This window comes from Antennarius striatus, chromosome 2 (genome assembly GCF_040054535.1).
Source record: "Antennarius striatus isolate MH-2024 chromosome 2, ASM4005453v1, whole genome shotgun sequence".
Lineage (NCBI taxonomy): Eukaryota > Metazoa > Chordata > Actinopteri > Lophiiformes > Antennariidae > Antennarius > Antennarius striatus.
The window spans coordinates 18,268,024-18,295,564 of NC_090777.1; the positions used below are offsets into that span (position 1 = coordinate 18,268,024).

General features: G+C 38.8%; 1 protein-coding gene across 1 annotated transcript in view; it reads right to left on the reverse strand.

Annotated features, from left to right (window-relative positions):
• casz1 (castor zinc finger 1) overlaps positions 1 to 17,248 on the reverse strand; it is a 173,936-nt gene extending 156,688 nt beyond the window's left edge. Inside the window, exons 1-2 of the mRNA XM_068326393.1 lie at positions 17,158 to 17,248; positions 15,423 to 15,479 (exon numbers count right to left, since the gene is read on the reverse strand). The gene's annotated coding sequence lies outside the window, so the exon portion shown is untranslated. The remainder of the gene's footprint in view (positions 1 to 15,422; positions 15,480 to 17,157) is intronic.
• Positions 17,249 to 27,541: the final 10,293 nt, after the last annotated feature.

Sequence of the window (27,541 nt, forward strand, 5' to 3'; positions counted from 1 at the left end):
CTGGAAGACTAATTTAAAAAATATTGACAAAATGCCTCTGCTTGAAATGCTTGTAATACAAGTTGACCGGTTATTGTCTTTTTATTAAAAATATGTCGAATCAATATGGTGAATCAATATGATGTGTTTTAAGTCTTCCCTTTAGATGATATTTGGATCATTAATTCTTATTTTACATTTGTCAAATTAGAATATATGGATATTTGGTATGTGCTGGCTTTTTATATGAAGTATATTTATGTTTAACTGTTTCCACATTGTGAGACTAGCATTACAGTATATAATAAATCATCTCCCTGTCCTGCCTAAAAATGTATGCAAACACTTTACTGAGCAGAGCATCAAGGACTATAAATATGAGATTCTGTGATATATCAGATAAATTTTAAGTTAATTAAGTTTAATTAAAGTTTTTTTATTTGTCTACCTTATCTGTCCTACATAATCATATCAGACTGGAGTTAAAGCAAGAAAGTGTAAAACCTGGTAAATGAGAACTGCTTGCGCTGAATGATGTGATGTAATGCTAATTGTTTGCAGTGATCCTTGTCAATGTACAGTATGCTCTGGTTCCAGTCAACTATCTTTGAACTCAGACTACAATTACGAGAGAAAAGGTCATTTTTCATGCACTGAAAGGCATCCTAATGAATTGGTTGCCACCTATTTAACATGGTTCTCCAGTCCACTGAAACAGACTTTCCCTATGCAATGACAGCGAGCTTCACTTTGCCGGCAAACAGGATGCAATGTTTTTGTTTTGCCATTTGTGTCAGGAGCAATGACTGCAAACCTTAAGGAAACTTGCTTAATGCCTGCATTCAAAGTAAACAGTTATTCATCAAAAAAATAATAATGTCTCAAAGGTCAGGCCATAAAAAACAATATCTGCTCTCTTTTCACTGCCTGCCGCATCAGTTAACGTTAATGCCATGCAGAGCATTTTGTTGGCAGGAGACTGAGTAAAAAAAGAAAACATCCTGCATACTAGCGGGAACTTGAGAGTATGGACTAGTTTTTTTACTTGAAAATGAAGAAGTGATTCCGCTGTTAAAACAGCAAACAACTGTTTCAAAAAGGGCTGTCATTTTGTTGATGAATGTACACCAGACTCAAGTTTTCTTATCCATATGGAATTACATAGGTGCCTACAGAGTCGACCAGGAGGACTCATTGTATGTCTGTATCTGCATTGTCAGCTGGAGGTGAGAGGGTGGAGACCTGCCAAGTGTAAGGCTCTGGGCCAATGCCATGACAGTTGACAACTTGGGCAGATCATGTGGGCAGCATTACATTCCTAACAGCTAGGATCCCAGATCAAGTAATTCCTAATCAGAGAGTTAGTATGTCTCTAATGTGAAAATTTATATTTCTACTCGGAGCGTTTCATGTTCAAAAGGGAGCACATGTCATTTGGCACGCCTTCATAAAACACTAGGGCTTCCATCAGTCACTGATTATTGCAATGAGGAAGTAAAATCCCTAAACACAAAGGAACCAGCACCACATTGCTTTGGCTGTCAGATTTAACTACTGGAAGTGACCTCAGCCTATATGTGCAGGACGAGATATCATATTCAATTAGTTAGACAGAAAAATTCTATCAGACACATATTCACTGTTGATTACTTAAGACAGAGATTAGCATATTCCATTTTATCAAACCGCAACCCTGTCCTAACATTCTTCGTACGCAGCAACCAGTATTACGAACAGTTTAAACACAGAGCTACAGTCTGTTAAAACAAAATGCAAAGAGGCTTTCTAGTCTGTTAGTGAAGACCGGCTAAGGGAGGAGTTGCCGAACTGTTAGTCTTCTGCCCTTATGGCGTGCTGTGTTTACGCCGTTCCTGCAGGCCATTTGTTTGCAGCACTTCCTTTCCCCACAGCACCATGCATAATGCAGGAATGAAAATGTTAACAGTGGCAAATAAAATCGGCAAGGTGCCCCCACAAATCAGGGCAGTTTAGGAGCACATTTAATCATCCATGCATTGGGAACAACGTACGGCAATTAATTGTGGCATTTCAAAGAATATCAGGACCCCATTTTTCCAGGGCCCCTTCAAGCTTCTTGTTCAGTTGCCCCATCAACTACACACCAGTGACAGCTGTCTCCAAGCATCTCTGTGAAACATCTCCACATTTTAGACCAATTATGTTTGTGGTGTCTTTGTTCTGTAACAGATGAGAAGAGAAGTCTGATAAAGAATTGCGCAGAATTGCATCAACAAAGCCCCTCCAACAAAAGAATTAACAGAAAACATGCATTCTTTGACGAGGGTCCCGTGAATACACACGAGAAGAAATACAGATTCGCTTTTCAGTATGCTCCAAGACAAACAGGTTTAACGCCATATGGTGGTGTAAATAAATAGGTAAATAAATAATGGAGAGAAATTCAGAGAGGAGAGGAGCAACCACAGAAGGATCAACGCAGGCATCCTCATACTTAACCCCTCTAATAAGAACGTGGAGCAGGAGCACCACAAAGGAACAACCACAATATTAGGTCTTAACCATATTGAGAACTACTTTGGAATTTCAAACATTGGGACTGGCAGCTATCTCTGGATGTAAGGACATTTCATACAGATATAATCTGTAGTGGCTTTCAGCGCTTCCTGAACACAAGACATCCTAATCTAATGTACTGGTGAGGGCAGAATCTGCTCAGGCTTTTAGCCCAGTGCCAGTGTGCCTCTCCTCAGATTTAACTGCAGTCAAAAACCCACTTGTTATTTTTATTTCACTGTATTATCCCTGAGGTGTACTCAGTATGCAATGAGTCATCGTAGTTCAAGTCTTTAGAGTTTGAAAAAAAAAAAGCACACATGCACACACTCAAGCTGGTGGCAAGGTTAGACAAGAGGCACTCGTATTCTGCCAACCCCAGGGAAACCGCACAGAGGGCTCCAGAGAGGGAAAACAGAGATGTGCCGTGTTGCTGACACGGCAGCCACCATATCACACTAACAGGTTAGAGGGATGTGCATCGACAGCACCAAGATTTTTTTGAGTACTCTAGTAGCTTCTATCCTGAACAGAGATCACTTTGTGGATTACACGAGCCACGATAGCCCACAGTGTACCAAAATCTAACATTAGCGAACAAAGACGGTAAAAAAACAATATGTTAATGAAAAGCAAACAACAAAACTACTAATAGATGAACCCTAACCCTAAACACTGAGATGATTTATTACCTCCATGTTGATCGTAGCACAGATATTCATCACGTTCAAAATAAAAGTGATGCTGAGCAGGTAAGAATATAAAAACTAAATGTAATGATTGATGACAAAGCCCCGTCATGTTAAGCTTTCCGTCTCTGCTTGTAGTGCAAAGGAGGACGGGATGCAGCATCTCACATGTGCAAAGTAACAGGTCTTCAGAAAATGTGTGAATACGTACAGGAATGTTTAAATAATGCACTTAAGAACAAACACCAACGCTCAGAAAGGATTACTGGAGTAGTTGAATACTGTAAATATAGTGCTTCTATTCAATATTGTCTTATAATTTGCATTTACTTTGATGTGATTCTGAATTGTGGCAGAATAATATCCTCACCTAAGTGTTAATAAAGAACATGATGTTGAATGTAATAATAAATGAAGCGCAATAAATTAAGAAGCCACTTTTGACGAGGAAGTAAAAAAGTCGACTTCTGAATTTAAAAACTTTTTACCCAGGCTGGATGCTGTCCAGGTAAAACAGAAACACTCCAGACTACAGTCACCTTACTGCAAATGACTGTGATTTGATGTCAAATTCCAAGCACTAGCCAATGAAAAAGTGTGCCACAAATCACACTGCGTGATCATGTGTCACATCTCAAGCTATTTATAGAGAGCTCAGCTTTGCATTGACTTTGTAATTTAAGAGATGTGAAACTTCACATCCACACTGTAACATTGCCAGAGAAAAGGACTAATTAACACACACCTACAAGTAAAAGAGCTAGAAAACAGCAAGAATTTTGTTCCGATCACCTCAAGGCATCAATGTCATAAGCAGTAGTACAGCAGAGCAGAAGCTGGAGGATACTGAACAAACCCACCTCCTGACTGATCACTGAACTGACTAGTGGTACTGGTGACTTCACAGGCAGTGGAAGATTTCCTTTTTTTGCACAAATTAATAACACAAGATATTAAAATTTCGGTTAAATCTAGCTGTAACTAAAATCAAAGCTCAAACGTGTCTGTGTTAACTTTTTAACACATCAAATCAATCAGATTTGAAAATAAACGTGTTCCGTTACACCCAGTGATGTCACAAAATGTTATACTGTAAATGGGTATGAGAAGCTTTAAAACTTTAAAATGCTGCTGTCATATATCGCTCTGTTGTTCAAGGACCACAGGTGTACTAACATTTTCATGACTGGTGAAATTGTAGGCTTTTAACATGATGCTTCTCCTTTAATGTGCACATCAGGACAAAGCAAGCTAACAGAATAAGAAAAACAAAAAGAAAGATGGCCTGAGTTGCTCACCGTCCATGATAAATCACTGCCAATTTTATAGCCTCTAATAAGTTGATGCAAAGCCATTTTTCTTTCTGCCCTCGTTCAAACATTTAAGGCATATTTACAAGGAACTTGTTAAAATATTTAATAATATTTAGTGGCAATTTCAGAGCAGCCTGTCACGTTGAAATTTATTAGCTTTAAGTGTTTAAAAAGGTGATGACATGAATAACAAACTGTCAAAATTTCCTAATTTGCATAGACAGGCTATAACTCCTGATACCTTGCATTAAAAAAGGAGTTTTTAACAAAACGAGTCATAAAAGAAGCATTCAAAGTGAGTGATGGTGAAGACTCTTCCACAAAGTCGCACCACAGAGACAGCATCCCCCCCACCACAGATGCTTCAGAGATCAAGTCAGCTAATAAAAGGACATATATCCTGCTGCTTTGACTTATTTATCCTGTGTAGATGAGCTCAAGATGGAACATCTCCTATAGGCAAGCTTAATTAATTGTGATAAAAGGGCTAATTCAAAGGCTGCACAAGAAAAGTGAGCCAAACAATAATATTCCCCACAAATCATCTCTGCCCGTCAAATATTTCCTCCATAACTTTCTAATTCAAAGTCCTTCAGACGTGAAGCTTTTGTTAAGGAACCACATGGAGCCAAATAACCTCCCACGCATCTCTGCCATTCCGTCCGCACTCCTAACTAAAATCATCAGACAAAAATGCAGCTGTGCGTTGTTAAACTCTCTTGTCCTTTGCTTGACTCAACAAGATGTTGGCCATGTTTGATGCTGCTACTTGCACCAGATTCAATAGTTTTCATGGTAAGGCTCAGTGACCTGGGTCTGCCCTGGTTGTCCTAGTCAGAAAAAGGGCCCCCGTTGACACTGATTGCGAGCCTATGAGTAGTCTCTCCCCTGTGCCCTCTCAGTGCAACTCTAATTAATAGCCAATTCATCTTCTCTGATCTGAGCCAGCACATGGAGTAATATATTGTTAGTTTGGCAAGCGAGCTATTAAAGTGTAATAACCAAGTACCAGCACTCGATTTGGAGGAGTAGCACATACTTAACCATGAAGTGGAAACAATTAATTTATTCGAGGATCTCCTGTAACCAATCATCTACTAGCACTCACATTGCGATGCAAAAGCCAACTCCTGTTGTGTGAGACACAAGTCCATGTCATATTTTGGGCTCCATGCCTGAAATCTCTCGGACCTTCCCTGAGTCTAAAATCTAACCATCAATGTCACCTACATAAAAACATCACATGGCGATATGCAAAGGGCCCTGCTCATTTACAGGTTACCTCGTAACAGCCGCTGTATATTTAAGGTGAAATACATATTACTCTTAATGCTCAGAATGGTTGATGACGCTCGCCGTGGATCAGATTCAGACCTCCAAAGCAAATTAGGATTCATGTTTCAGCACTTTAACATTGTATGAATAAATGTTCCTGGGAAAATCAAGATAATAAATAAGAGGCCACTTCACTTGACACTTGATGTTCTGTTTCATCAATCTGCACATTTTTGAACTGTGTAACACATAAATTAAATTAAAAAAGATGACGTAAGCCAGTGCACACACGCCTACATATTTTCACATACGGTGATACATTTCACCAATACAAATACAATAATACATATCTTATCTCGGATAATTATGACAATACATTGAAAGACTACATCTGCTTCCTCAATTATGTACTTTTCATAACGGCTTCCCTTGAATTTTAATAATATTATATTAATTGCAGAAAATAAATGTAAAAGAGTCACTCTTTTACTTTCCGTCTGCCTCTAGAGCAAAACCTTTAAAACCCATTATTCTTTTTGTAAGAACTAATGACATTTTTGTCTCTTCAGCTTAACACACTAATTGACAGTTCTCTTTTTTTTTGTTTGGAGGATAGCCCAGATGGAAAAATAAGTACCCCTTTAAAGACCCAACTCCCTTGCTCATTCTCCTAGCTTTAAGTCCCTTATTAATTAAACTTTCACCAAGTCAGGATTTTTTATTAAAAAGATAAAGTCTGCTGTACCGTAAAAACAGAACTATCCTATTGTCTATGCAGCTAAAATTTTATTTCAATAAATAAAAGACTTCTTAATGTCATCATTTGCAACAGAGGGTCTGGGACCAAAGGATCCTTACAGAACAGTAATTAGAGGGAGATTCATCCAAACTACACTAAAATTGGTCAGCTTTAGCCAATACCCTTTGCTCCATAAATAACTAAATAACACAGCACTTTTTTAGCATCATGAGACACTATTTATTGCATGTCAGATGAAGGAAGCATCATCCTCCTCAAGAGAGAAGGAAGTGTAAATATATGTTTTTCCAGACAGAAATCCTAGCAGGCTGTTGTTCAGAAGAGAAATGAAACCAGTCAAATATTGACTGCAGTTTTATGATCAGTCACCCACTTGATCAATCTAATCCCTGTTGTGTCGTTACCATTGCAACAGTATTTGTCATCTGACATAAGAAAGGGATTGTAGCTCCAATTAAGATGTCTTCTCCTTAAAATAATATACAATGCAGCATAAGAATATAAAATATGGTAATCAGAATATTCAGACATTAAATATACACTGTATTCCATTAAATTATTCATTCCATAACTAATAACAATGGGATTTAAAAAGGTAATTTTAAGGAAATAACAATAACAAATGTCCTGTCTTAAGAAAAAAAAAACAAATGTGAGGAAATACATCCTAAAATGTCTTAACATACCTTTTTGTTCTGTTTGTTCCTGTCCTGCTGTGATAAAAAATACATTACTGAGAGGCATCAAATACTGGATGGCAGAGCAGCTTTGGAGTTAAATATTTCTCTATATGCATTCAGCTGCTTTCAACCACAAATCTAAAGTAAAAACAGGTAAACTGCCTTGTTGGGTGGTTGTAAAAGGCCTCCAGGGACTGCTTCTAGATGTAAGTATCTGTGAAGAAGGTTGAGGGAGGTTAACATTACAGCTAATCATGTGCAACCTGTACCACGCAGGTCAAAATCATTGCTGTGTCAGTCTGCTAGTATGTTGAGATAAGAGAAACACTTAAGCAGAGGACAGATCCATGCAACATTAAAGTACGTCGACTTGCCAGAAAACTAATGTATCATCCAAAGAGAATCATTATGACTCTTCCACAGTCACTGCCATACAGCTAACAAATCACAGCCAATTAAGAAGCCTTTAAACTTACAAGTCAAGCATCACTTGTTGTGCTGACCATAATGGGGGTTTATGGATATGAAGCCATTCTGATGGCTGTATTGGTCTTGTGATGAATGTTAAACTTTAAAGCAATTGAGGCCTGCAAAAAAGGTTGTCGAAAAGTTAACAGATCATTTAGCGCATCCACTTTTTTAGGGACACAGAGAAGGAGGATAAGAGAGTCTTTGGAGCTGCCTGTTTAATATACTTCTATCATTTACAGTTTAAACAATTCAGGCCTGTTTCCCACATTTTTCTGTCAGTATCTGTTTTGTGCTAACGAGATGTCACTAATATGGACTAGAATGCTGTGTGAATAGGCAATTTCAAAGGGCCACGAAGAACTTAATGATGTATACAGAATGTGGGGGGACAGCCTCTCAGTGCAGATTTTTTTAGATAAACATGACTGTTGACAGCATTTTTCACACCATTTGCCATTTCTGTCATGCTAAAGATCTAAAATAAGTATAAATTTGTTTATAAGGAACCACAACTGTTAACTCATCATGTTGTATTAGCATTTTGCCTCAGCTAGATAAATTGTGAGGACACTTTATGTAAAAAAAAAAAAAAAAGCCACTTTACAAGAAGGAAATTAAGATTAAAGGAAAACCACTATTACTGCATGCACAGATTTGGAGAAAATGTGTCTGACTGCATACCTGAGTTCCTTTTAACTTTAATTAAAAAGCATAAATCAAACACTGAATGTTGTACATTTACATAAATGCGGCTCCTCCTTTTTTGTTGCACTGCTCCGCTGCATATAGCAACTTACGTGATCTTAATTTGCGCCACAGTGTCTTCCTGTGAGCAGACCACAGTCATCTTTAAATGGCTCCATTTAAAATGCAATTTGATTATCTGCCAAATTGCTACCAAGTCTTTCCCTCTGCAGCTTGGGGATAGGGGTAAAGATTTTAATTAGCATTCGTGCATAAAAGAGAGGTCTTTGTTACGTTTTGAACATGGCATTCCAGAATGACCACCACTTTCAAAGAGTCATCATCCAAATGATTTCAAACTAAAAGATCCAAAGGGAGAGGAGGAGTTCTGGCACAGGGGGGTGGGGGAATCACAGAGGTCGTCCATGGCACTGAAAAAAAACCCACAGGACCCAACATGTTTAAATAATCCAAAACTTTTCTTTAATCATAGTTTAGAAAATTGGCTGGAACCTTCAGCAGGAGACATCTGCTGTGCCCCACAGCCATTTATTGAGGTTCACTGAGGGTTTCCCTTAAAATATTTACGCTGTCCCATGACGCAGCAATATTGTCCTAGAATGAGGAGATAACAGCTAAGGAGGTGTGTTGAACTTCTCCTAATCAATTTGCTAATTACTAGAGCAACTATAGGAGAGGAGAGTGGAGTCCCTTCTGGCAAGCTGTATTCTAATAAACGCTGAAAAATTTATTTACTCCCTTTGCCAAGAAGAATTGTGAAGTGGGATTACAGCAGAGAGCTGATTGAGACAGAGCTGTGTTGTGGTTGAGGTCGCAGTCAAAGGAGCAAGGAGAGGTCTCCAAACATAAAAGGATCTCTCAGGAACGGCACCTTTGCATCTGCTCTGGGAACGGAGACACTTACAGACTTGGCACATAAAGACCTGACTGCTACAGCTACACATCAACAAATATTAATGAGACTTCTGGTTCTTGCATAATAAAACAGGTTATAGTGGGACTTCACGTATATTCATGCAGTATACACAACACATAACTGTCTCCAAAGCAAAACACAAATGTTTGCATGTTCTAAATGTTTGTGTAGAAGTAATGAGCCTGAGCAGCACACTCACCTCTAAAGCTTTGCGCCATGCGTTGGTGTCCCGCACAGAGCAGGAGGCCCAGACATTACGCCAGACGTTAGGGTTGTGTGTTTAAATCCACCCTTGTGCCCTCTGGTACGGCCTGACCCTCCCTCTCCCACCCAGGGGCTGAGGGCAACCCTGAGCCTGAGTCATTTAGTACAGACCGCATCTCCTGGGTGGGGGGCAAAATCTGCTCCTCCTCATCAATGCCATGTTATCCATAAACCCCCTTTAAGCTAGTAGCCAATAGCATGTTGCCTGAATACAGATAGGTCAAAGGTCAGCCTGAATGGAAAGCATGGGGGGCATTAGCTTAACTTAATCACAAGGCACTGCAGACAAAGTATTATAAAGACCCTCCAGTTTGAGCACTGTAATTACCAGCACAAAGCACTGTACTAAAAACTATATTATACAATATAAAGTTTTCCTCTGCATCGACTAATAGTCATCCTGTAGGGCTGGTGGTATGACTTCATGTCAACATCATTCTAACATGATTAATTACTTTATGCTTTCTTTAAACTGCCAAAATTCTTCCCTGTAAAGGTTTGTACTGTAAATACACTGATCAGTTAAGGCTGGGGTGTTTTAACCTAACCCTAACCCTATTTTTTGTTTTATTTTCACCGAAGCAATTATCTTCTGGTACATGATTTTCAAAGGTGTTTCCCGTACCTGCAACTCACGTTTGAGTGAACATAGACTAAAATTAGCTGGATGGGGCAGGATCATGTGATGAAACGAGATGGTATTTTTGCAGTTTGTGTAACACTGAAGTAAAATTGACATGAGCTGGAAACGTGTTCTAATCATCAATTTCTTATTTCCGGTTCTTATGCCCTACAGTCCAAGAAGTTATTAGTTTAAACACACACACATAGACAAAGGCATGCATTATGAATTATAAATATATATATACATATATATACATATATATATGTCTGTGTGTATATATGTGTATATATATACATATATATATATGTGTGTGTGTGTGTGTGTGTGTGTGTGTATATATATATATATATATATTGTATTAGAGATAAAAGCTTAATTTGTCATAGATATGAGACAAAATTTAGCTCTCTCTCTCTCTCTTGTTAGCTCAGCTAAACACAAACACAAGGTAAAAAAAAGGGGGGGGGGGGGCAGACTCATTCATATCCACAGTCTGTTGTGTTATCACTGATATTCATATTCAAATCGACTTGTTTCCCAAAGTCCGGCGTATTCCCTCCAGTCTCTCAGTGTAGGTGAGCACATGGATCTGAGCACACTCCCACAGAGGACTGAAGCAAAAACAAAAACACGAAAAAACCTGTTGCTGTGACATTTGTTCCCTCTCACCTCAACCAAGCCAGTCACAGTGGAACACTGTGTGGGGAATCTGTGGTCTGATCACCATGGTGATCCCTCTTTGCCTCCCAAGGCTCCCTGGAGGGGCTTGGAGATTTTTTTGGTGGTGGTAATTCTGTGAGTGGTGTTGAAAATGAAAGGCGTCTTCTGAATCTGAACTCAACAGAATATAACAACGGATGTAACAGTAATCAAACATGGTTGACATGTCACAGTGAAGCCTTTGATACTTTTGAAAAGGAAAAATAGAACTAAATGCACCAGGTTCACGGGCAAAGGTCCAAGAGCATTAGTCTGTGAAAATCATTCTTACATTTTTTTGACTGTTGTCTCCATCCTGAATGTTTAAGCATTTATATCCCAAAAGGATCTACAGAGTCATCAACCAGGTTGATGGGTAATATAAAGCTGGAGACAAGAACATGAAAGCAATTTGGTGGATCCCAAAACAAAGAAACATCTAATATTTTAACTACCAAATTATAAGTGGCAAAGACTGATGTCATTTAAAGGTGATAATGTGTTCCTCATCTGGGTAAAGTTATCAGGATGGGGGAAAAGAAAGAAGTACAGAATACCACACTGATCCTCATTTGTGTTGTAACAAATGACAAAAACTCAAGCTGCTGTAAGCTTTGTAGAAGTTTTACCACGACTCCTTACAAGCAATTATTTGAAATTACAACCTAAAAAGTTGACATAGGACAGGATAAGACATACAAAGTCATGAGTCTTCTAGGCTTCTGAAAAAAAACAAAACTCTTAACATTATGGACAGTACAAGGAATGATAGAATCCTCTTGTCCTGTGGCTTTCTAGCCATAGAGAAGCAGCAAAAAGTGCACAGGTCTACACTCTTTCCATAGACCTGGTTAAAAACCAAGTTGCATTAATTTAAATGAGCTGAAATTTACAATTTTTAGGGAGACTTGTATATTGTTCATTTCAGTATTGAGTGGATTGAGATAAAAGAACTGAAGGTTTTTGACCTCCAAATAAATCCATGTAATTTCAGTGGACTAGTTTGAACACAGTGTACTGCAATAAGAGACAAAGAAAATTAGGGCATTCTTTCCTTTTACTGAAAGAAAGGTCAATTTTAAAATCAAGAATCTATCCACAGTTAAACTGGGATATCATAATTGGAATTTCGATCCAATAATGACATTCTAAATGACTCCAACCACTGATAAACCCTTATCACTCATGAGAAAGCAAGATGTATCCTTGACAAGTGACAAGGAGGTGTGTTGAATGAGCTGAAGAAAATAGTTTTCATTGTGATTTTACTATCTGGACTTCATGAAAAGGCAATATTTTATCACATTTGTAGAAGTTGGAATGATTCTAAAGAATGTTTCTGTTAAAAAAGACAAATATCTACATTTTGAGTCATTTTTATGTCTAACAGAAATCTTTACAAGTGCAAATGTTTGTTTATACAGTTTTACACTCAGCATAATGGATTTTAAGACTGTAATGTGAATTTTTTAAAACAAAGCTTAATTAAAACATGTCTGTCCAAGGACAAGGATGCCTCTGCTATTGGAAAAAGTGTGGATTTGTAATAAGATTAGTTTTAGAGGATGTGGACAGAGCAGACCTTATCACTGACTGGGGAGTGCAGGTCTACTGGCTGTCTACAGGGGAATATAAACTGACAATATAAAAGCACAAACTCCTCAATCTACTATGATTAATGTGTCAGGCATGTCTTATGTATAATTTGATTAATGATCCATCCATCCATTTATCTTCTTGCAGCCAAGATGATCACAATTGTCTCATCTACAGCCGCTTATCTGCCTGGTGGGTCATGGGTTTGCTGGAGCCTATCCAAGCCATCTACAAGCGAAAGGAAGGGTACACCCCGGATGAGACTCCAACTCATCACAGGATCAGATAAAAGACAAACAACCACTCACACATACACCTGCGGCCATTTTGGAATAATCAATTCACCTAAAATGCATGTTTTTGGAGGTGGGAGGGAGTCAGGGAACCTTGAGAGAACCCACGCAGACATTCAAACATTCAAACTCCACACAGAAAGGAATTTACTCGGGAACCTTCCTGCATAATGACCCAGAACACGGTATTATTACCAACGCTGTTGAATTGAATGCATTTATGCATACTAATGTACACTGTATTTACTGTACATGCTGCATTGGATTTCCAATAGTTGATAAACCCCCATGAGTGGCTGGCAATTTGTCAACTTAGTTAATTGGTCACCAGTTCATCCAATTCATCTTAATGCTTGTTTCTGGACCACACCCAAAGAACAGCGAATTAGGCATGCTCTGCAGCCAACAGTTACTTTGAGTACAAGACAGAATCCCTAGTGGTGAGGGATGCCAAAGTCAAAACTGCCCAATTTAGATTTTTAATCAAGTCTTATGCTCCTCAAACGCTTATTCCTAATTATTTCTCTGAATTATTACAGCTTGCACCAGGTTTTCGAGCCAAGTACGATAGTTTTTAGTCTGATGCAGAACTGTTTGCTCACTACATGCCAGGTGGTGCAGGCTGTATGAAGCTACAGGCTAGGGAAAAGGGCCTCACCTTTACACAGTGTCTAACATCCTGACTTTCTCCTTGAACATCTATCCTTAACTGTGCTCCTGTGGTCCCCTCCCTGTCCCAAAGTGGCCAGCTGGGAACGTTGCACATGCGCTAGCGTCCCTACTAACCTTGACCATTGTAAGGATTACCGTGCATTTACATTAAATGCTCCTTCTTTCCTTAAGACTTATTAAGAATGATAATGAGCTCGGAAAGGGGCAGCATGTTCCTTCCTCAACTCTGCGAAAAGCTGTGCTCTCTCTTTCTCACTGCACTTATTCCTCCCTTTATTCTTCCTCCTCCTCGTCTCTCTCACCATCTCCCTCTCTGCCTTTCCCTCTCTCCCTCCCCACCTTAGGTCCATGCCTCTCTCTTTCTCCATCATATTGAAAGGACCCAGGACAAATTACCAAAAAGGCCATTTTCATCTATGAACTGTGGGATTTAATCGATACTTATTTCATGCCTTCAAAATCAACCCTATATTACTGTTGTCTGTGTGATTTGTTTATTTTGCTCTGGAATATTCCTCCAGTGGAAGGGGGAAATGCACAGGATGCAATTCACCTTGAACCTCCATTATATTGGATTTCTCTACTGACTGATCAAGCATGCAAAAAGGACATTTCCTTAGCACTAAAATAAAACAATGATGATGATTAAAAAACATGTGTGCTATTTGTGCTGGTATAACAGTACTTATTGAGGGCAGTATATTTTTACAAAACAACACAGTACCATTGGGGTAGCATGAATATGTATAAAGAATAATTACACTGAAGGCAAGTGATAAAGCTTATGTGCTGGGAAACAAAAGCAATGGCTCCTGAAGCCTGTCAAATGACGCCTGGGATTACTGACACTTATTTGACATCAAAGATCTGAGGTATGCAGCCAAGGTCAAACAAAAAAGGAATGGATTTAATACAACGCACCCCCTTGACGGATACTGATGGGTGCTGGAGACATGAGGCATTTCACTGACTGATAGGGCAACAGGAAATAAGAATGTTGGAGACATCGCACACTGATTAACCAATGAGATTCTCAACTAGTAGAGTGAACCTTCGCACAGTGCACAACATTTTATGTGCCATTTTGGAGAGTGAGACACAATTACAAGACAGACAGAGAAACCACATCCATACAGAGTGAAACAAACACACAAAACAAATTCTGAGTACAGCATCACAAGAGACAACTGGCAACTCCGCTTTTCAGCTCTGGAGATTTACCATGCTCTACTTTCACCTGTAGTGATGATGAAAAATTAGAAAAGAATAAAGGACATGGGAAAATAGAGACAGCAAGCAAAAGAGAGGTAGAGAAAGAATGGAAGTATTTTTGACAAATAGTGTCTCATCAATGCTGAGGAGAAACCAGAAGCCTGTGCTATCAGTGAAAGTCAGCGAAGTCCTGCTAGAGATGTCATGAGGCTCCACAGATACACCAAGGTAGCACTGAGGATGAAGAGCTGGAAGCTGCATCAGCTTATCCCTTCACATCTCTCTTTAGATAGAATGAAAGTCAATGTATATAACCTCAAGACAGACTATTGCATCCTGGTTTGACACTTGCTGTTGATTATTACTGGTGCTGACCGCATGAAACATGAGAAGCCACAAAAGTAAAGTTACCTTCAGTCTGGCCAATGCTTGCTAGTCAAATGACACAAAATGAAAGCTAACTTCATGTCTAAACATGTGTTTTAAAGCTTGTCTATTTAAGTGTCAAGTGTGTACTCACTTTGCATGCATGAATACATCTGCAACAGTTTGGCTGCACAGCTGCAGCATTATGAGGTTATTATGGAAAATACCTCAAAAGCACACAGACTGCGCATAATGCTTCTATTTACATTATAAAATTATTTAATCTACAACTGATTTGTATGACAAAGAAAAAAAATCAAAGCACAAAAAAGAGACTTCAAACCTGTAAAATAAAAAAGCCCTCTTGTTTACCTTGTGTTGTATTAGCAGTGGCATTTTTAATATAGGAGATGGCTTTCCATGAATGATCTGTTTAACCAAAGACAGGAGAGAGAGAAAAAAAGGATAATTAATTACTTTTGTGAGCTATTGCATGGGAGAGACAATAAACCTGCCTGGTCGCCATGGATATGACATATTTGCTCTGAAAACAACACAATAATTAGCAAAGGAGAAAGATCCGGCGAGAATATGAGAACTCCAGGCTTAAAGTGCCAGTGATCTATTCCTGTCCTCGTCTTCATCCCTGAGAATAACAGCAAACACAGAGGCAAAGACACAGAACAGACATTTACGCAGAGGAGACAGAACAGTGACCCTTTAGAAAACCATGCTTGATTTAATCTCACATCATTGTGGTGTTTTGGAGAGATCACAACTAATCAAACAAGTGGAATATGCAGTGTTTTTTAGATAAATTGTTTGCTGTTGAGTATGTGGATGTCAAAAATCCTGCCTCAAGCCACCAACAGCAGGAACTGAAGAAAAATCATATTTACCATAACAAATGCAATTTGTGTGTGTGTGCGTGCGTGCGTGCGTGCGTGCGTGCGTGTGTGTGTGTGTGTGTGTGTGTGTGTGTGTGTGTGTGTGTGTGTGTGTGTGTGTGTGTGTGTGTGTGTGTGTGTGTGTGTGTGTTGGGGGTGGAGTGGGGGGCTGAGGGACAGGTGTATAACCTGCCGGTATAGTTGAGACATTTCGGGTAGATCCTCACGCTCAACAGTGATGACTGCACACAATTGCTTTTGCATAATAGGAAATAAGAATAATTAGTGAAATTATAAGCAATGAGGTCACTTCATTACCACGTTGTAACTCTGGCTGCACGCTGACCCTAAACTCAGTTCACCTGTCGTGCACGTTAGAGAGAATTAAGTTTAAAAAAAATAAAAAATAAAAAAAAAAACCTCCGAAAATTATTTACAACCATCTTCACCAGCAGAACTTCCGCATTTGAAGATCACAATATTTGATTTCAATTGTGTCAGTTCCTCTGTTTAGGGTGAGAAGGTACAGCCTGACGCGCACTACCTGTTCAGTGGAAACAAAAAGGACTTCCACCAAGTTTTCTGGACCAAACCCGGGACTCTGGGCGCATAAGTGTAGAAGTCGCTCAGTTGTACTGCCGACGCAATTTTGAAGTATTATCGGACAGTTATGACACACTGCAGCTCTGAGCTGCTGGATAAAATATAATCAACATCCCACACCACTGTCGGCTTCTATGTCCCTTCTATCATTTATTTTGGGGTTTTATAGCAGGCCTATTTTATGTCCCATTCACTACGTTATACGCACGAACAGAGAAAAAAGTTGCACCTATCTGCCTCAAGTTTGCAGCGGGACTGGCGTTTGTTCATCGGGAGTTTCAAGTCGGTATTTTGGCTTCTTTTTAACCTGTTTTGCAATTATTATTTTTATTTAAAGTTTCAGTCAAGGGCTGCTTTTCGTCGGCATTTGTCCAACACACACCGCTGAGCCGCTCCAGACGTGCGGTCGCTGCCGCTGCCGCTGCGTCGGAGCGCGGAGACACGGCGTCCTCATCGACAAGTCCTCACACAAAGTCTCTGTCCTTTAGTGTCATTTCTTTTCTGCTTAGAATTGCTTAGTGATGCTCGATTAGTGTCACTGATGCGGCGACCGTCACTTTGGTGTCGCTTTGACTGGAAATGAAATAAGTAGAGTTACTTGAGAGGAAAAGTCTTACCTGCGGTACTTCGCTGCGTTTCGCTGACTTCCAACTAAAGGACGAGTGTGTTTACGGTGAGTAGCTGAGAGCTTTCCTCATTAAAGTTGCCACATTTTTTTTTTTCAGTTTTTTACGTTTTATTGTAGCATTTTCTAATTTCTTAAAGTCGTCCGGAAGATCTGCCCTGGAGACCGGCTCCGAGTGGGAAGAGGAGCGCTTAATTGAATTTATCGGTTGGCAGGTGTTGTTAGGAAAACCTGGACCGGATTTCCACGGTCCGCTTCATCTCAGGAGATAACTACAGTTTAAAAAGTTTGTAGGCTCTCTTTTTTTTTATTTTTTGTTACGGAACAGTATTTTATTTATTTTGTATTAAATTATTTTAATCATAAGTTAATTTCCGCATAGAATAAACCTAAAGAGTATGAAGTCACCTGTTTTCCATTCAATATTACACTTTTTCTGAGGTGGTGGAGAAGGATGGACAGTTTTCTACCACTAGCACAGGAAACATCATTTATGCTCAACTTTGAAGATATATGCATTCCTACTTATTTTTAGATGTATCAAAATGGATGGACTGCTCATGCTCGTTGTTTTCATCTGTAGTTGTGCACTTTTTCTGCACTGGACCAAATGGACAAGTGCAAACAGAAATCTTTCAGGACAGTGACGTTATTGTGCAATATTGTTAGCATTAAATTTACAAAACACAACCAATTTTGGTTGTTATTTTGTGTTTTCATGCCTGCTACGAGATAAGCTGGTGTATTATCCAGGGTGTACCTTGCCATTTATCCGCAGCCAGCTGGGATAGGCTCCAGCAGCTCCGTGACCGGCAAGGTGGACAAGCAGTTGCAGATGAGACAATTACGATCATCTCTTCTACAAGAAAATGGATGGATGGCATCACCTCTCCATTCTCATATAATCTGTTGTTGCCATTAGCATATATATTTTATCAACAAAAAAACTTTATATAGTTCCACTGTTGTACCTCAACCCCGATTGTTGTTTCCCATAGATACATGGATTGCTAAATGTGCAGACACAGACTGAAAGCTGCGTGCTTCAGCCTTTGTGTTTAGGGTGCTCTGACATTATGGAACAATATGAGCCTTTACTGCTCAACAGCAGAGCAATACTGGAGCACATGACCAATGAAATAAGTATAGTAAGGCCTTTCCATCTAACTGACCATCTATTTTATTATTTGTAATTATTATTTAATTATTTTTGTTATTACCTTTGTCAAGTGTTTTGTGGCATCTCAGATTAATGGGCAGGTGTGAAATGGTGCAAAATTTATTTTTCCGTTATTGTTCTGCATAACCAAAGCAATGAGATTAATGCTGATAAAAAAAATGAAAAGTGCTACATAGAACATGGTTTATGTTTTTATTCTTTCATAACAAAATACCACAAAAAATGTAGACAACAAAATACGCACATCCAACACAAAAAGCAGAATGTTGTATTGTGCATTTATTTACAAAAATAGAAATTCATTTATGAAATCATGACATAAAGCATAAAAAATAAAGCAGTCTTAATTTTCAGTGATACAGTATAACGTAAAAGTAGCACAATTTTAACCAAAAAAAGTCATTTCAACAGAGGAGTCATTATTTCAGATGGAACGGTCAAACTTAACTTTTTTATTTAAAACTGTATGAACATTGGATTTTTTTTTTTTTTATACAAAAGCTGGACCATACAAAACATAATTATTAGATGTCAAACTCTATTTCACAGTCTGACTCACAGGAAGTAAGCTGTTTGTTTGAGCCTGCCATTGGTTAACTATTTTAGTAGGAATTCTTTCTGCTTTCCACATGTTACCATTCAAAGTCTCCATCACTACATAAAAGAACAACAAAGTCAGAGTGATCAGTCTTCACACTGAAAACGGCAAGTTTTGTCAAACACATGCATCATGTGAACAGGCCTCAGTTTGGCTTTTTCGCAGGAATTTAAGCCATTTTAATGCCAGCTCTTTTTTTCTCCACATGTAAAAATTCTCCCATGACACAGAGGCGCCATCGCTGCATCCTGCGTTTAACTCCACCCAAGACATTTGTCATTGGTTTAAAGAAATACAAAGCCAGATTGTTTGTTCCCCTATACTAGAGCAATATTGGTTTCAGCGGACCTTTCTGTAGTGCTGACACATTGTGCAGCGAACTGGAGGATAGGTGTCGCTACGAGACTAAAGAGTGGATAAAAATTAATTGATTATAACAGTATCACCACATCAGATTTCATTTATATTTTGTGATTTAGCGTTAATTCACGACAAAGATAAGTTAAACATTTTTATAAATAATTTAAAAGCACATATGTACTTAGCGTTCCATACCAACAATGGCTTTGCTAGCAACACCGCTTCTACCATCGCTTCTCAATGCAATTGGTCAGAAGCACTGTAAAAATAAACACAATGGATTTAGAAAGAGCAGTAACACTGATAGTGAGGGTCATGTGGCCAAAACAAATAGCTGAAGGATGTTAAAACTCTCAGAACTGATGGTAGCTTAGGTGACCCACAGTTATAGTCAATGAATATCAGGGGGTTTTTTAAATGCAAAACATGTACAAGATCTCAGAAATTTTTATTTTTACATACGTGGCTTAAGCCTCATGATTAGTTACTTTTTGCGGTGTGTTCCAGAGTCAATTTAAAGTTTACCTTCCTATTGACAGAACACTAATGTCACCTCCTGTCTTTGTTTTCCCTCAGTCTCACCTCCCCTACCAGCTACGATACATCAATAATTTACTGTAAAATATTCTGAGCATGAGACTCCTTGAAGGTATCCCAGGAGCAGGACCCATAGGAATAGAGGGGCTCTGATAATGTATTTTAAACCTGAACTTTCCTTATCTAAATTCTGCAGTCTTCTAAACTATTGACAAACAGATTATTGCCAATTAGCAGTTTTGTGGTGTGTCCTGTTGTACATAATAAAGAATCAAGAGGATCAATAGCAAAGTCAACTAACAAGGTAGATAGTACTTTAATCACTTCCTTGTGTGGTTTAGGATTCAAGTATTTTGATCAGTTAACAGAAAGCCTGGATTAGCCTGTTTTATTCTGGACAATAACATTTAACCTAAATGGTATTTTGACCATTCCATGAATGATTGTCCTTTAACGACAGCTACTCGTGAGTCTTTAATAATGAACTTTAAAAAAAACTGTTTGCATTAATGGTCTTGTTCACAGTTCTTAGCCATCACTTCATATCCATGGCTATTTGTTACAGTACATACTTTATATTCAATAGTGATGAGGACCAACAGCAAATGATCCATCAAGTGTCCTGCTACTTAAAATATTGGCTCACTCAAAAACATTAATCCTCTATATAGTCAAGATTTTCAGTGATAGATAACATTTTTAAAAAGCTAACCTTATGCACCTGTATGACATTGTGTATATTTTATGCTCAATATCCTGGAATATGTTGTGCTGTACATACTATAATCAGGAGCAAACCCCCCACCGTCACTGCAGAGATCCAAGCATCCCATCCATCAGTGGGTTCCTCCTGATGTTGCAATACTGTGATACAGAATAATAAAGAAGTAAGAAAGACTAGAAAATCAATAGATTAATCGGCAGATCACTTGATTCAGTAATGATCCAGTCCATTTATCGCTGGCCGTTGATTCATAAGGCCTGCTCTCAAGGGCGTACCCACCCCACCTCTGCCCTGCTGACTCCCTTGCCATTGATGCTACTAATTATAAAACATTAAAAGCTAATCACATGGCGGCCCAAGGTTAGAAAAGATGTACAGTTTGGTTAAACTAAAGGGTTCATTGAATCCTGAAAGAACTATGATTCACTGCCCCAGAAGTTTGTAACATGCAGTGTATTTATACTGAAGGGATATAATAGAAGTACACTTGACATTATAAAGACCCACATATGATATGGGTGACTAGCTCTGTTGCTATGTCCTTGAACACAGTGGTTCATTTTTTTTTAGAAATATACCTACAGTGAAAATAGAAGGTCAGTATCTTTTTTAGCACCAACAAGTCTAGAGAGGGGAAACTATACTTACTCTGTGTTAAAAAAAAAAAAAAAACATAAAAATTGTGTTATTTGTATGATTTGTCTTGTTACCATGAAAGCAAGTCACCAGGACAACCACTCCACTAGAAGAAGTCAGGATTTCTTTGGACATTGTGTGCAGCAGCTGTTGACCAAGAAATAGCTCAGACACATGACTAAAGCCATAATGCTTCTATTTTTTTTCCTAATTTGGAAAAGAGATTTAACGGATAATGGGGTTTTATAAGGAATTTAAGGGGTTACACACAGCAGCTGGTCTAAACATGTCCTGGCCTGACATTTATACTCTTATGTGTGACACACTTGTCGTTTGATTTCAGAAAGGACATTTTCCAATATGTCAGACTTTGACTTTGGGAAAGACTCACTAAACATCTGATGCAAATTCAACCTCAGCTTTCAGAGTTGCCTTTAAAGTTGCCACAGTGTGTTCTTCATTATGATTTTGTAGATTGTTTTAAGATAGCAATCTAATTCTAAGCACTTATTTTTTTTAAGAACAAACAATAAAAATTTTTTTAAAAAACAGAAAAAGTTGTCAGAGATTTCAGGGTTTGTTCATCTGCACAAATGGAAATTCCCAAAGCAGTACTGTTTGTCCAAAAGCACCTTTTACATGTACTTGATCCATCAAAACAAGATGCAGTTTCACACTAAAATCGGTGAGTTAAACATTGGTATGATTTATAGCATTTTCATCACAGTTTTGTCAGATTTTCACTACATGCCTTGTGATCATCAACCATTTTTCAAACATTATAATTAGCGACGAAAACGCACACTCTCCACCAGCCTCCAACCCATCCACTGGCAGGAGTGTTATCAAGGTTGACATATTTTCAGTCACATTGCATGAGTGGACCAATGAACTGGCATTCACCTTAATTAAATAAAGACATGTACAAATGTCCTTGAGCAGGTGGCTGTCTTATGGAAGTTAACAGTGTTGGCAGCTGCCTATGTATGGTAAACATGGAGCATTTTTGAAAAGTGATGGTGGCTGTTGAGGGGGGAGTGGGGGCAAGGAAAAGATTTGACAGCTGTCGCCATACCCACCTCGCTGTGCTGACTTAGAGCTAATGTGCATTCAAGCCTCTGTATATATTTTTCCAGTGTATTTCAACACTGTGTACACCTTGTGTTTGAGGCCTCACAGAGACACACTTGGCCTGACAGATGTACGCAGCACATGAGCAGCAGAGGGCAAGAGCCGGAGCGCTTCAGCTGGTGAATGAGGCTTTTGTCAAACTTCAGGTGTAAGCATGAGTTTCTCATGACCTCAAAGAAAGAGGTCAGATATTTTCTTTTAAAGTTGTGTTCTTGTATACATAGCAGAAAAATTCAACCTCAATTGTTCATTCAGGTGTCTCTCCCTAATGAAAACCGTAGTGTTGCAAGTATATTCTCATAATCAGATATTTTTTTAAAAATCCAAAATAGCAATGAAAAGATATCCCATGCTCGAAGTTCACCGTGTGAAATGACAACAAGAAAGAGTTGTTGACGGAAAAATCGTGACAGAATCTGAATTTATGTCTGAACTAAAATCAAAACGGTCACCAGAGCAGATGGTGATGATAAGATGCACAGGTAAAATCTAATTTTAATAATGTTGTAATCAGTTTGATGGGCTACTGAAACAAACACAGTTAATAGAAATGTGTGAGTCAGCAAGGTCTTTCACAGCTGTGGTCTTTAATAAGATTTGAGAGGTATACAACAGCATTGCATTCAATGTCATGTTGAGCCACGTTCGCTGTCTGTAACTCCAGCAGAGAGGGGAAAGAACAGAAAAATAAGGACAACACTGGAAAGGAAACATGGTCATCTGTTTCAAAAGAGCTGAAATCTGATCTCTGGGGAGATGCACAGTCGGAGGGATGTATAGCACATATCATCTCCCTCTGATCATTCATGCTTTCTAATTACAAAAGGTGAGGAGGGCCATAATTTTATCGTATTTGTTTTGCATCACTGCAAAAATAGAAAATGAGGGCTCGCCAAGCTGCACCAATTTACTTCATTTCGACCTTGATTAAAAGAAAATTAATTGCCACATCTCTCATTATGTTGCAGGCAGCATTTGAAGACGCGAATGGAAAAACTCAAAAATAAGATGCAAGGGCTCGGAGGGAGTGTGAGCTCGACCTGGATGTTCAGGAGACAGCACACTCCCCTAATGATGAAAATAAACAGGCTCGCTCTCCACTAAGCCACCGCAGGAGGATGTCCAAGATGTTATGATATTGTAATCAAAGATCCTGAGTAAAGGACATTGTAAAGTTCTGATTGTTTTTTCTCGTTTTGCACACTGCTTCCAAGTATTCATACAGCAGATGCTTCATACTTATCTGCTATGTCTTTAAATGTAATGGGAAATGTTTCTAAGTATTATTTGTTAGACCTGCATTATGAAATAGCAAAGCATGTCATTTCATGCTGCAAATATTCACAAACCAAACACTGAAACATCCTATTTTCGTCCCACAGGCCCCTGCGGCTCCTCCTCTCCCTAAGACACCATATGTCTCAGTGGATCAACTTCAGAAGTTTTCAGTAACCATGGTGTATGATTACATGAGAATTTCTCTCAGAGAAGACCTCCAGGAGGGGTAAAATGTTAAATGCTATTTTTGAAATGAAATTCTCCTTCATGTGGCTACACCTGTTTCCCTGGGAGAGTAAACAGAGCAGACGCCTGATAGAGTGGGCCTGCCCCTATCACACACCTAATTCTAAAATATTTATTAGCTTTTGACACGCTTTAAAGTCGCAGTCTGGGACAAAAGGTACCCTGTTCCTGTTGTTTGACTAACAGAGTATGCACTGGTGCTCACCTCAATCGAGTCTACTTGACAAAGACATTGTCAACAGCTGGGCCCAGTCTGAAAGGCTGAGAACGGACATTTTGTCATTTCTTTTTGAGCCTGTGCGTCCAATATTTTCAAGCTTAGCTGAGAATTTGTAAATGACTGAGTATGTTGGCGAGCGTGTACGTACAGGGAAGGATCATTATTGGACTCGCCTCGTCAAGCCATCATGAAAGCAGTGGGGACATTTGAATAATTGATTGAAATAATGTAAAGTAATCCAGCCTGCTTTCATTCTTGGCTCACCTGCACCTAATTCTGAAACTGCTCTCGGTTGACAGGGGACGGGGTGGGACATTTAAGGACATGGCAGTGACATGAAGGAGCACATTTTACCCACCATTACACATCTTCTCCAATTTCTCCACTGTTCTTACACCCACCATCTGCTAAGTGTTTCTGTAAACTCAATATAACTTTAAAATATTGTGAAAGTGAACATGTGTTGCTTCCCTGGAGATGTTTCAGAGGAAAAAATGCTGAAAAACTGGTTTTATAGTTGTTACTGTACTGAATGTACAGCACAACCTGTTTCCTCTTACTGAGCATCACACTTCAATGAAAAAGCATTGACACTAATATGGTGCATTACTATTAAGCTTGTGACTGATAACCTTTCGAGGTTTAAAGAGTAAAGCACATCAGTCACACATGACTGAGTGTCTTTTTTTAGATCATATTTGAGCAATCACCTCTGATGTCGTTGCTCTGTCTCACTCTGTGGTAAACTTATGATTGACCATAATTATTCCCTGGAGGTCTGGGGTCTCCTTCCAAAGTCTGTTTTTCTGTTTATACCCAAACCCAAGCTTGAGAAAGGTCCGACAAAATATGTTACAGTTGAATTGTTTATTTTTGTTTTAATTTTTTCTATAAGAAATAAAGAGAAATAAGCAGCTTTCTCTTGTTTATCGTTGATGCAAACAGGCACACATGCACTCAAGTTACATTTTTGCAACTTTCTTAAAAAATCTGATAACTGTAGCTGTTTGGTTTTTTTTAATAAAGTACATCATGTACATCGTGTAAATCACCCTGGGGGTTATTGTCACATTGCCTGCTTTATTTTAGTAATTCTTCCCCAAATGCAATCTGAATTCCATTGTAACTTCTCTTGCCTGTTTACAGCTTGAGCAACAGTGGGATCTGTTGCAACTGTAAATAAGTGCTTGCTCAACTTGGAGGTGACGTGTTGGTCCTTCACAACCCTGGAAAGCTCTTCAATCCTCCTCCTATTGCATTTTGTTGAATCACCAAAGGGACTAGCTGCGTTCTTTTTAGTTTGTCATGCTGAGTGCTATTGGTACACACTATATTACCTGATATGGTGTTTATCCTTGAAAGCTTCATTGAATACCTCAAACTCCCCTGACAGGGACAGAACTTGGCATGACTGTCCTCACTACAGCTGCTTCTGTTAAACTGGTTTCATTTAACAATTTGTGATCATTTAGAGAACGTGTAAAAAAAAAAAAAAAGAAGATGTTTCCTTATATCTTGTAAGATGCAGAGGTGAGCATTCTGCACCAACAGGCGATCGGAGCAGCGTGTCCTCCTATCTTGACCTGTTGCAGTGGCGACTGAAAGTGTTCAGTTTTAGGACACGGGGGTCACACCTGTTCTGCAACTTGATAGAAGGCTTATTTATAAACTTTCTGAGCTCTAAATTCCTCCTTCAGAGAAAACGCTGACACACAAAGAGCGAGGCAGGGTCGTATGAAATGCCTGTTTATGAACGCAGCAGCAACTGGAAAATCCATATAACTCTGAAATGAGGAAATTAACAAGCCATCTGATCAAAGGACTTGTAGGTCGTTTAGGTCAAAGGACAAAAAAAAAAACCCAGTCATTTCTTCACAAAGGAAAATCTAAATGTGTCATTTATGGTGTTGTTATCATGACATTAATGAGGTCTACAATGCAAGCAATAACATTTAACAGTAAAATTAAATCTTACATTAAAAGCAATAAAAGGACTGTTTTTTGTCTGTCTGTGTGTGGGTCAACTGTATTTTCTGGCAGCATTGTGCTCAACGGCTGCGCTTGTTAATAACACTCTTTAAATCATGTCACACTGTGTGTCCTGGGCGACCTTCACTGGTTTTTGTGGTAGTTATGAAACTAAACACTACATAAGGACATCCTCCACCAAATGCTATGCTTTGCTCCCAAAAAAAGGCAAAAGTCATCATCGGGGTCCGGATGGGAGGCGTCTTAATACATCACCTAAATTTAGGTACTGAGTTATGGTGCAGGAGATATCTGGGTGGGCTCATGTGACGTTTGAAAAGTTCTGGAAACACTGAATGTATTTGAAGTTTAAAGAGGAATAGATTATGGCTGTGGGGGAGAGCTCTGAAGAGACTGATTACTGTACATGACAGGTGCAGCTTGAGAAGTGTCAGATGTGCCCTTTTGAAACATGAAAGTAGACAACATTTTTGTCCTTCATTAGAGATTAATAGATGGGTGTCAATGTTTAACCTCTTAGAATATGCTTTTCAACCTTTACCTAGTTTACACCCTATAAAGAGAATAAATATAAAAATGAATTCAGTATCGGGGTCATTATAATCCAGCAAAACTCTTTCAGAAATCAGTTTCAGACTCTTTACTGAAAGGGTGGTAATGTTAGGATCATCATATTCTGCTGAGCCCGTTTCTCCATCATTCCTGAGCCGCTGTGTGATGTAATGCTGTTCTTTTAACATTTAGCAAAGTTCAAGTCATTCTGCACCGGTCAGGAAGCTTTGAGTACTAGAATGCGCACAAGTAAGCAGATACTCCACTTTATTACAGACATCTGGGTATAATATTAGTCATCTCTGCCAATACCAGCAAACCTAACAGGCAGACCATGTGACAAGGTGCAATACCAGACAAATCGATGGCACAAAACAGATTGCATTGTAGAGATTCTCTTTGCTGACAGGCCACGGGATAGTTTTGGCTTTTAAAAAATAGCGACATCTTTTAAGGTGACCCCTAGAGTGCTTCTTGTAAAATTACAAGAGACAGAAATCCATTTGCAACTGTGCTATAACACTGAGATTACATTGTTACTTTAGAGCCTCGGCGCAAATTAATTTGAGGTTCATTTCATGTATTATATAAATGGATGGTGGTGGGAAAATTAAATCCCTGTATTGCACATTTCTATATATTGTTTTATTTCTGCAGAGGGTGTTTCGGATCACTGTGCTTGCCATTCAATTGGCCAGCAGGGCAAGGTTCCAGCAGATTTAACTCTTTTATATCTAGAGCTGTCAAGTGCAGAGAAGGACAAAAACAACCTGAGAACTCATTGTCCCTGCAAACACAGTAAAGGATGTTAACATACATATATCTGAACATCCGGAACTGAAAGGAATCATGAATAGAGATAGATATTACATTAACTTATGTTTGAAAAATAATCACCTTTTCCTGGTAAGAAAAGGCTAGAATT